This window comes from Monodelphis domestica, chromosome 3 (genome assembly GCF_027887165.1).
Source record: "Monodelphis domestica isolate mMonDom1 chromosome 3, mMonDom1.pri, whole genome shotgun sequence".
NCBI lineage: Eukaryota > Metazoa > Chordata > Mammalia > Didelphimorphia > Didelphidae > Monodelphis > Monodelphis domestica.
In genome coordinates this window covers 379,381,190-379,392,932 of record NC_077229.1, presented here as the reverse complement: position 1 = coordinate 379,392,932, position 11,743 = coordinate 379,381,190, and positions in this window count along the sequence as shown.

Below are 11,743 nucleotides of genomic sequence, written 5' to 3'. Positions count from 1 at the left end.
AAAAAAATGGAAAATGAGTGGATGTCCTTCAAATGGGGAATGGCTGAACAAATTGTGGTATCTGTTGGTGATGGAATACTATTGTGCTCAAAGGATTGAGCACAAGAGGTATTGATGCAGACTGAGAGGAGCAGAACCAGGAAAACATCATACACAGAGACTAATACACTGTGGTACAATCGAATGTAATGGACTTCTCCATTATTTCCAGTGTAATGATCCTGAACAACTTGAAGGAATCTATGAGAAAAAAATATTGTCCACATTCGGAGGAAAAACTGTGTTAGTAGAAACACAGAAGAAAAACAACAGCTTGAATACATGGGTCAAGGGGATATGCATTCTAATGCAAACACCAACAACATGGAAATAGATTTTGATCAAGGACACATGTAATACCCAGTGAAATTACAGGTCATCTATGGAAAGGGTAGGTGGAGGGGAGGGAGGGAAATAATATGATTCTTGTAACCAAGAAATAATGTCATATATTAACTAAATAAAATAATTTAAAATTTAAAAATGATACATATTTACAAAAGAACTCTGAAATACCCCTAGGCAGGGAAATATTACAAGTGTCAGTGGCTCTAAATTATGTACTGCAAGTGCCACCACCTAACACTGTGGCTTAATCTTTCTATTGGACAGATAGAAGGAACTGTGGTAAAATAAAAAGTAAGTCTTATGATCATAAATGAATTGCTCAAACCCTGCTTCTTTCCCTTACTACCTTTGAGTACATGGAAATGTGACTTGAACTCCCCAGGATTCATATTCCTCATCTAAATGTTTGGGGTGGGGTGGGTGTAAGGGTTTGACAGTGTTAAGAAAAGGAAAAAACTTTTGGGACCTCTTTGGGACCTGCAGCCTGAGTATATGCTAACTCACTTTACATGAATTTTGAGTTTTAAAAGCCAAATATATGGAATAGTTTGAAGAAGGAAAATATGGTTTCCAGGGAAACCTTTCCCTGTTTGGAAAGAATCTTTAGTGAATATTGCATAAACTGTTGGAGTCATGAAGCCTGTAGCTAAATTGTAGTGATAATGGGGAAATTTGTAGAAATGACAACAAGCATTCAGGTAATAACCCACACCCACATGTAAGGTTCAGGTTTGGTCATTAAAATAGAAATGATTCACATTTACAGTGCTAATTAGCAACCCCAAACCTTAATGACTAAAAATATTTAAATTAATAATTACAATATTTTATAAAGCTGAAGGGGCAAAATATTTGTATAGGTTATTTTTGTATTAAAGTTGTCTTGAAGTCCTAAAAAGTGGAGTATTGTCCAAGAGCAAATCTGTATCCTAGTTGACTTCTGATCGATCCTAAGGAAAATAGAAAAGAGAACAGGAGGAAATATTTCTAGTTAGCTTTAGTAAAGAAAATAATATTTAAATTAGGTAGCTATTAGAGAAAACTTTTAGTCAGCATTTTTAGTCGGATTCCTGTATTCTAGTGACATTTCTTATGGGTTAGTGGGGCAGTGGATTGATCATTAGATTTGGAGTCAGGTAGATAAAAGTTAAAATTTGACCTCTGGTACCATTCTAGCTGTGTTACCTTGGACATGTCAATGAAACTTAATTTACTTCAGCTCCTCCACTGTAAAATGGAGACAAACTGAAGAAGGAAACAACCACTTCAGTACCTTTCCCAAGAAAATCCCAAAAAGGTTCACTCAATGGCATAGAATTTCTTAGATTTACAACTACAAATTTACAAATACAAGGGAGTATGGCTCATAAAATCTTTAAGGAAACTAAAATGTTCAAATGATCTAGCTATTCCCTTTAGCGATACAGATGACAAACCATTCCTGTCTACCCAAGCTGGTTAAATCTTTGACAATAAAAGAATAAAGCACTGTATGTGGAGTCTGGAAGATTTTAGTTCAAATATGGCCTTAGACATTTACTAATTTTGTGAACCTTGGCAAATTATCAAATTCTTTTTTGCTTCAGATCACTCATCTGTAAAATGCTTATAATAACACACACCTCCCAAGGTGGTTGAGGATGAAATGAAAAAATAAATAACTGTAAAGTATTTAGAATGGTACCTGGTACACAGTAAATGCTATGTAAATGTCAACTTATTATGAATGTCCTCTGTAATATTTATTGGGAAAATGAGTGGGATAGAAGAACAGGGGATACGGAAGGTTTGTAGTAGGGAATGGAGGAGTTGAAGGGAGAGAAGGAATATGGCTTCCAGTGAGACAAAAGGAGAGAGATGCCCTCTGCAGAGAGACTATTTTTGAAAAATGGAGCTCCCGAGAAATGGGCCACTTATGATAGCCTACAGGGATATCTTCTCTATGGATTGATGCTGAAGATGCTCCAAAGTAGGTAAGGATGGACCCTCCTGAGGGACAAGCCTTCCCCAGACCAAGGTTGCCCAGCAAGGGTCCAATAAGGACTGTTTCTAGTTCAATGACTGTCCTGAGGTTCAGCTCCCTCTATGCCCACTGAAATGTTAGTCTTCTTATATGACTGAGATATTCAAATAAAGATAAATTTTAATAACAAGTTGGATTGGGAGGGTATCAGGGAAGAGGGAAAAGGGATTCCCTAGATGAGGTTTGAATCTCTCTCAGCTTTTGAGCTGAGACCAGGCCTCAGGCTGGTGGAGGGTTTCTCTTATTCCTGAATATGCTATATCTGTTCTGGTTTTCTTAATTTCAAAAGTCTTTGCAGTAGACAGAGAGAGGAAGAAAGTTCTGACTTTCAGAGCTGGTTGGGCCTGTCTCTTCAGGCTGATGCCCCTAAAGACCGACCTTACAGACCAAACTGCTTCCCTTAAGTCCTTTTTTTTGATGACATGATCACAGGAATCTAGATAGAGCACACAGTTGGGAAAATCAGGAAAATAGAATCACTTCTATCCAGAGACAGGGAGAGACCTCCTTATGATTGCAGGGCCAGGAAGGAAGTGCTAGTCACAAGACCAACTGCCATTCCCAGTTGCCCCTTCACCCACCAACTGTCAGTCTTGTCATTATCTTCTCTCCAACATTCCAGCTGCTGTTTGTTCCAACTCAGTGGCAGAAAGTCTAGAACTTGCTCTCGTTTTCCTTTGCATACCTCCAACAGGTTCTTCATAGAGAATCTGCCAGTATTCTATGAGTTTGTTTCATATTTCCCCAACACCACAAAACTATCAAGAGGATGTTCTAGGTGTCCATTTACCAACCTTTCCTGTCTCCATATGACCATCACATCTCATTTTTTCCCCATATATTTCCCTGTGCACATCCCTCACTTCAATTCTTCATCAAAGTTCCTCACTGGTTTTGAATTATAAGCTGCTCAGTCCCCAAATTCAGTGTTATATCCATTTACATTCTTTGAAGAGCTAGATAAACCAACAACAAAAATCATTTTGAGCAATAAAAAAATCTAGAATTTCAAGGAAATTAATGGGAGAAAAATATAGGAAAAAAGGGAAGTATTACTACCTAGATCCTTCATAGAAGGAGGGTTTCCAAAGTACCTGTCTCATCATTTGCCATTTGACTACACTACCCTGCACCACTTTCATGCCCCCACAATTGGATAACGTAATTTACCCAGTTTTTCAGCTCCTTTTAATGTATTATTTTCCCCTATTATTTCAATTGTGAGCTACTAGAGGGCAGGGATTGTCTTTTGCATTTCATTGTATCTGCAGGGCCTGCCACATTTCCTGGCACAAAGCAGATGTTAAATAAGTATTTATTGATTGATTTCAAAATATCAAAATAGATGATAAAATAATAATTATCAAAAGGTATAAAATAGAAAAGTATTTCTACAAAACAGATCATGTAAACCAAAATTAATACAACAATGACATAGACTCAAAGAGTGTTTAATAAACCCCAAAACATAATCTGCTTTTAACAGAATTCCTTATTTAAAAATAAGTGTTCAAAATACTTGAAAATAACTTGGCAGAAATGAGATGCAGATTGCTACTAGATACCATACTGAATAGTAAATCTAGGACTGAATTGATATTAGTTATATATGTTTCAGAGGTATTGGATGTTTTGTTTTGTTTTGTTGTAGTCAGGAAGACCTGAGTCCAAAACTGAATTTGGAAACATACTAGCTGTGTGACCCTGGACAATTCATTGTCTCTTTTTGCTTCAGTGTACTCACCTATAATATTTGGAAAAATAATAGGACCTATATCATATTGAGAAGATAAAATGAAATTTTAATTGTAAAATACTTAACACAGAACTAGACACTTGATAAATATAGCAAAATGTTAGAGATGATGAGGGAATGAAAGTGAACTTAATAATGGTGAAGATGATTCTTTTGTTTTATTAATAATATGACACTTCCTTTATTTTGCCCCCTTTCTATTTTTATGAGATAGTTATATTTTCCAAAATAAAAGTGATATAAAAAAACCCAAGTTTTTAATAAAACCTTTTAAAAAATAAATGAAAAAAATAGGATTTGTCTGGCTGGTCCCTAAAGTTCTTTCAAGCTATATACTTCTGTGGGGATTTTATGGGAAAATGAAATCAAGAATGGTTATTTGAAAGAAATTAAGTGAAAATCATTTTCTCTTTCCTATTTTACCACTTTCTCTCCTAGTTCAGTACTTTCTAGTTCTCAGATGATCAAACCTAGAGATTAATCAATCCACTGAAACTTCTCTTCATTGCTATGATTTTGAAACCTTAATTTTGTTGCTACTTATTTAATACCAAACAAAAAATTATTGGCTTTCAGAACCTGGACGAGAATTGCATTTATTTATATATAACACTCCAAATTTTAAGTCAAAATGCAAAGAAATAAAAAGGTGATATTTTTTTCCTCAGATCAATCATAGGATAGTGCTTAAGGAAAAATTATGATGACAGTCAAAATGTGAATATATTTTAATAGAAAAAATATCTACATATTAGTCAGCTTTTTGGAATATTGGTAAGGATTGGAAGTATATTTTATTACCAATATAACATGTTATCATAATAGTTATTTGAGACATAAAGCTATTCTAACATACATTAAGTAACTCAATTAGACTGAAATAAAATTATTGAGCATCATTGATATTATTAAATTTCTGAGAGTAATTCAAGAATAAAATAAAAATGGTTCCTATTGTGAAGATTAAATTGTAATCCCCTGATTGTAACAATGAAGGTACTTAGCTCTTCCTTTATTCGGAAGATTGAATTGTAATCCCCAATTCATTTTTAAATTTTAATCCCCAAAAGTGTTAAATCAGTATTTGAAGTAGATCTACCCATTTTAATCTACAAAAACGTAACTAACTACTAAAAGGTGCGAATTAACTACTAAAGGTGTGAAATAACCAAAAAAGGTATAATCTAACCATGAAAGGTGTGAACTAAAGAGTGGGCAGTCCTGGAGAGGGTGTCTGCTGTGATTGGTAGATGTAAAATTTAGGGGAGGTGACACAAGAGAAAAAGGTCTTTAAATAGAGGACCACAGAGGCCAGAGGAGGATGCTCGGACTCAGAGTTGGATTGGAGTGAAGAAAAGTCACTCTGAGGAGAAACTGGAAGAGTCACTTAGAGTTGGACTGGAAGACAAACACTTGAGGAGAGACTGGAAGACAGACACTCGAACTTGGCTGTGGAACTGGCCCTTGGAGGAGCTCATGCAGCAGACCTCATACTGCTTTTCTTTTAGATGGTCACCAGTGAGTGAAAGGCTGACTTAGTTTCCCTGCCTTTCTGGAGGTGTGAACCTCCGAGAAAGGCCCATCATCTTGAGACTCTTTTCCCTCATTAGGGCCTTAGAATTTCTACCTGGATCAGAGGAAGTCAGAGTTTTCTCTCTCTCCTTTTTTATCTCATTCCTTAATATCTTCTCTCTATTGTAAATAAAACTACCATAAATTCCATGCTACTTTAGTTGGGATTTACTAATTAAATCCCTGATGACCACCAATTAATATTCAGTAAAACCACATAAAAATTTAACACTATCTTTATAAATTTATTTATTTTAAGCCCTTACCTTCCATCTTATAATCAATACTATGTATTGGTTTCAAGGCAGAAAAGTGGTAAGGGTTAGGCAATGGGGGGGTCATGTGATTTCCCAGGATCACACAGCTATCTTTATAAATTTATAGTCAAGAAAAGGGAACCTAGATCATATTTAAATTTCTCTCTCTTTCTCTCTCTCTCTCTCTCTCTCTCTCTCTCTCTCTCTCTGTCTCTCTCTCCATATATATATGTATATATATATATATATATGAACACATGTACATATAGACATATATGTTTGATGTTAATAAGGTTTCAAGTTTGGTATAAATATAATGGAAGAAACAAAGAAAGGTTTTCTCACTTTTCTCTGGAGATAGACAATCTTTATCCTCGGTTACCGAGAGACTACTACTATAAATATAATGGTCTGCTATATATGGAAGTAAATATTCTTTCCAACTTGAGGGATAGAGAGAACAGGAAAAGTTTTCTTAATTGTTTGAGATATAATTTAAGGTTGATTGAAAGATTATATTTTCACCATGTGCATGGTAGTTACTAGTTTTAATTTTAAAGAATGGCATTAAAAAGCAATTTCATATATAAGAGATAAATACTAGAGTAAATAATTTGGAACTATAAATATGAGGGATCAATAGGAATAGTCAGGAAAGGTAGCAGACAGTGCCTGAATAATAAAATGATTAAGTAAGATTTGATAGATTTTTGGGAAATTTTGGCTATGGGTTTTTAAGTAGAGAAATGTGGTAACTTGTACAAAACAAAGATCAAATAGTTATTATTGTTAAGGTTGAATTATAGAATGTTAAACTAGAAGCCAGTAGAGAAGGAGAATAATACATATGAGAAGAAATAGGATCCTAAACAAAGTGTCAGGAATGAATAGCTAAGGGGAGACATAGCCAAGATGCCTAGAAGTTATAGGGACCTATCTTATTTCTACCAAATTATCCTCCAAAAAGCAATATTATAACACCTCAAAACAAATTCTGGAGACACATAATCCACAAAAAGAAAAGATAAAGTAATTTTTTTCAGCCAAAAAATAACTTAGAAAGCAAGGATGAGGGATCTCATGCATCACTGTGAAGTTGAAGAATGATATGCCAGGGGTAAAGATGGTGTTGATGGTGGTGGTAACAACAGTCTTTGGGCTTAGATGAAGCAGCAGTCAGGGCTTCTGGAACTCTCAGCCACAAATGATAAAGTGCAAGGGACAACTGCTCAGAAGGACATTACAAGAGTTCCTTTACTGGCTCTGTTTACAAAACTCTTGTCACATTTCCCATAGGCAGAAGCAGGTCACAGCCCTAGGTGCACAGTCACAGGGGTGAGGAAGAACACCAGAAAATACCAGTACTTGTATCAGAGGAAGCTAATCACCATTTCAAAGTATAAAAGAGTGTGTGAGGTTACTCACAGACCAGAGGACAGGCCAGGAGAGAATTAAACACACATCTCCTTAGGAAGAAATGAAACTTTCTTCTTATTATTTAGGCCTTAAATTCATTTTCATGTCTTTTGGTATGTCCCCTCCATTTAAATAATGTGTAAATAATACCTTCACAAAAATAATAACTCTAGCACATCTCTAGTTGTTGCTACATATTTGATTCAATCTAGCTGCTTTTCTGACTTTTGTAATTTTGATGACATTTCTAATTCTTCTTTAAGCATCTCAGAGACTGATATATTATAGCTAAGGCATTTTCTTTTCTCAGTTGATTTTTATATATTGTGCTTTTTCTAATTAATTACTTAAGTAATTATTTTCATAGATGTCTTTTGTCAAATACTTATCATTAGTACTGGATCATTTGATGACAAAAATTGTCAAATAAAATACTGTTGCTTTTAACTATGAATCATAGTATAATACCCAATCTAACATCTAGTTGAAATATTGTTTAAACACCCAGTATGGCTTTGGTGCAATAATGATTTATCAAAGTAGGATATTTGTAGAGGGTATTCATATAAGAAAATATAATATGGGCATAACATAACTTTGACCTAGAGGAAAACTGGCATTTGAAAAAGAATTAAAATTCCTCATCTCTGTAACAGAATATAATCATAACTAAGATGGTGATTTAAAAAAAATCCCATTTGATATATAGTTTTCTCTTTGGGGAGATGACTACACTCATAAATAGAGAGTAAAAACAACCACAAAAATTTGATAATCATACCTTGAATAATAATTGTTAAATATCTTCTTGATCTGTATAATTTGCAGATACTCTATGCAGCATTTTAGTTTTGAATTGTACAGTAATAAAAGCAGGTGTTTTTTTCCTCTAAAATGATATTGGTGATTCTATCACTTTGAATAGGGAAAGCACACAAAGGATAGCTGTGAAAGTTCTAAGTCATTCATTTCAGAAAAAAAATGAAATACAAATATTTTATTTTATGATTTATTACATTTTTGAGTGTCACTTATAAATAAGAATTAATTAAAAGTTAACAGAGCTGGAACATTGAATTGTTAAAAAAAAAAAGTGCTTGTATTGTATAATTGTATAATTGAAAATCTGTTACTCTAAAAAAAGAACTACATTTCCCAGTAGACCACTGACTTCCTGTCATTACATACTTCCTGTAAACAGTGGAAATTAGGCAAGGATGTGAAAGGTCCCACCTCTTTACTTCCTGTCCCAAAGCTTGGTGGTGGTAAGGTGGGTGTTTGAACTGGCTGATCAGTCATGGGCATGTGGTCTTTATTTTGTATCTTCTTTGTTCCTTGATTTCTAATGATCATTTAATAAACCTCATAAAATATCAATTTTTAAAATTGAGATTTAATTTTAACTTTTACATTGATGACAACAACTAGTCAGAGAAGAACCTCTCAATTTTTTAAAATAGCCCAGATACAATTTTTTAAGCCACATTTTTCCTGCCAAGGCTTTTCTCCCACCCCACCCACCCTCGCAAACTCCAAACTCTCTTTGGAGCTGCTGCTTTTTTATTCAATCCCTACTTTTTTGCCTGGTCACCCTCCCTATGGGCCTGGCTGTTTTAAATTTGAGGACTCTTGCTCATCTGTTTGAACTCTTGTTCATGTTCCTAGTTGCTTGCTGCTGACTCTGGTGTTGCTATACTGCTTCCTCCTGACCTTCTCAACCCAGATTGATCTTCTAGCCCTAGGTCCCAGGCTGTTGGTAGCTGCCACTGTGTCTTCAGAATCACAGACCAACTGGTAAAAACTGGAGTATTCTTTCCTTAGTCAACAATTAGCCCCCATGTGGGAGGGGATCATGGGTGGTGGTGGAAGGTAAAAGGAAGTTAGTCTTCCAAACAGGAAGTTGATTACAAGCATGGTGTATTCTATGAAAGAGCAGTGCATTACCTATTTCAAACAGCTTCCAGCTTTAGGATTTTTTTCATGAGTGCACCAATCCTTTTACTTATCTTATCTGAGATTCAGGGGAGAAATTAATCTCCCTGCAACTCTTTGCCATTTGAGCCTGCCCAGTTTGAGATTACTAAAACCCATGTTCTCCCTCACTTTGGGAAATACCATAGTACTGACAAAAGGGATCTCAATGGATGAACTTTAAAGAGACTGGAGGTGAATTTTTTGAGCCTTTTCAGACTCCAATGATTTATAAAAGCCTCTATATTTTATTGTATTTTGCTGATTGTTTCAAGATTTAATTTTATTGTTTTAAGTTCATATATTAATGTATTTTATACTGTTCTATTACACTGAATCATTTTAATCACTTTAATCTACTGTGTTTTAACTATTAGATATATTATATGATCTTTCCCTATTGAGCAAAATATTATAAAAGCCCACAATTTTTTTTATCCATTTTGTATTTGTAAATTGTCACATAGATAATGGATGGACTCAACCTGGCTAACAATCTTTAGAGATTTTAATAAGCTAAGAATTTAATGGTGATTCTAAGGTGTCTTCAAAAATAATTTGAATTACCTGAATTAATGTTTTTATATATTTATATTTTTTTACTTTACATTTTTATATATTTTCTATTTATATTTTAAGAATGTTGTATTAAAGGTAGACAAAGAAATGTTTCTATAAAGCAGAAAGCTGAAAAAAGAGCTCCATAAGACGTCTTCTATTTAATTTACTTCCACCAGAAAAATCTAGATTTCTTGGTGATGTTCTAAACCCAAATAAGTTTTACTTTGTTTAAAAATATATTTGCCAAGGTTGAAAGAATTGCAGTGTCTGTAAAATTTGTGACAAATATCCATCAGTTCATAAGGCTTTTTTTTTTTTTTGGTCATACAGGAACTTACTCAAAATGTGATAGTGGGTTTGTTTGCTATTGTAATTAACTGGGCTATTGTGAACTTGTTGGGACTTTGGTACTTCTTTGACTGTGCATTATCTACTGTATTACTGTTTTATTCTGAAAATTGTACTCATACAGTGGTTAGATTAAAAAGGAAACAGATCTCAATTTTGGTAAGAAACCTTTGTATTTTCTTAGCTGACGAAGTGTGTCAATGAATATAAGCTATATATTTTTATTTTTAAAACTCTTTTATTATTGTTTTTGCTTGCATGTGCAATATACTATTTTTTTGTTTGTTTTTTCTCTCTTTTTTGTATTTGAAACACATGCCACCAGTATTGAGATTTTCTTTACCTTTTTTTGAATTTTCAGTAATATAAGTTTAAAATATATTTGCTACAATATTAATATATGTCCAAAAGCTTTAGACTATGGAAACTTATGATTTATTGCTAAATTTTATGGGACTTTGCTTAATGATTCTGTCTGATTCCAGGAGAAGGGAATACAAAAAGAACCAATGCAAAGTGCGAAAGAAGCACAAAGCTTGCATAGTACCAATTGAGCACAAGGTCAAAGAGACCAAACCAATCATATGTCGATTGATGACATTTTTAACGAAGAGCCAAAGGATTTAATCATGTGTGGGACTTGATGTTGAGGTACTTGACATATGTTAAGAAGCAGGACTTCCTTGTAATACACAGTCTATATCAAATGCTTATAAATCAATTGTTCTGGCTCCAGTATACCTGAGAAAAATACGTCATTTATAATTTATGAAATTATATACATATATAATCATAATTTAATTTGTTCTTGTCTACCATATTGTAAAATAGGTATTGAACTTTTTTGCCATTTTCAAGTTGTTATGTTAGACTTAGGGATGACCAAATCCTCCTAAAGGCTACCTCTTTTTAATAACTTCCACTGCTATTGACAATCTGTGTTAAGAAAAAATATATGAAACAATCATGATAAGTAAACAAACATTGAAGAATTTGTATTTAAAATGTTCTTTAGTATCAAACAATAATTGAACATTTGAAAATAAAATAAATGTTTTCTTCCTTAATATTTGGTACATAATTGATTGGTTCCTGTCAAAGTGCCTAAAATTTCTTTTATAAGGAATTTTTCTTTTTTTGTAGGTTATAAAAGTTTATATTGATTGACAACTGTGAATTTTAGATTTACTCCACCCTGCTTAGTCTTTAGAATTCTAGAAACCAGGAATGTATACACCCCCACTTAAGTATTAACTGTAGGGGAGGATGCTCTGTGATCTGTGTGTGCTAGCAAGTGACAAATCAGAAACAATTGGCTGACCCCCTGGACTGTCCTAAACCAAGCTTATGTCCCGATTGGTACATGTGCGACACAGGAAGTGATGTAAAGAACTGCCATTATATTTCATGGCACTTCTTGTGAGAGGGGATTTTGCAGTTTTGGGTGTCCTT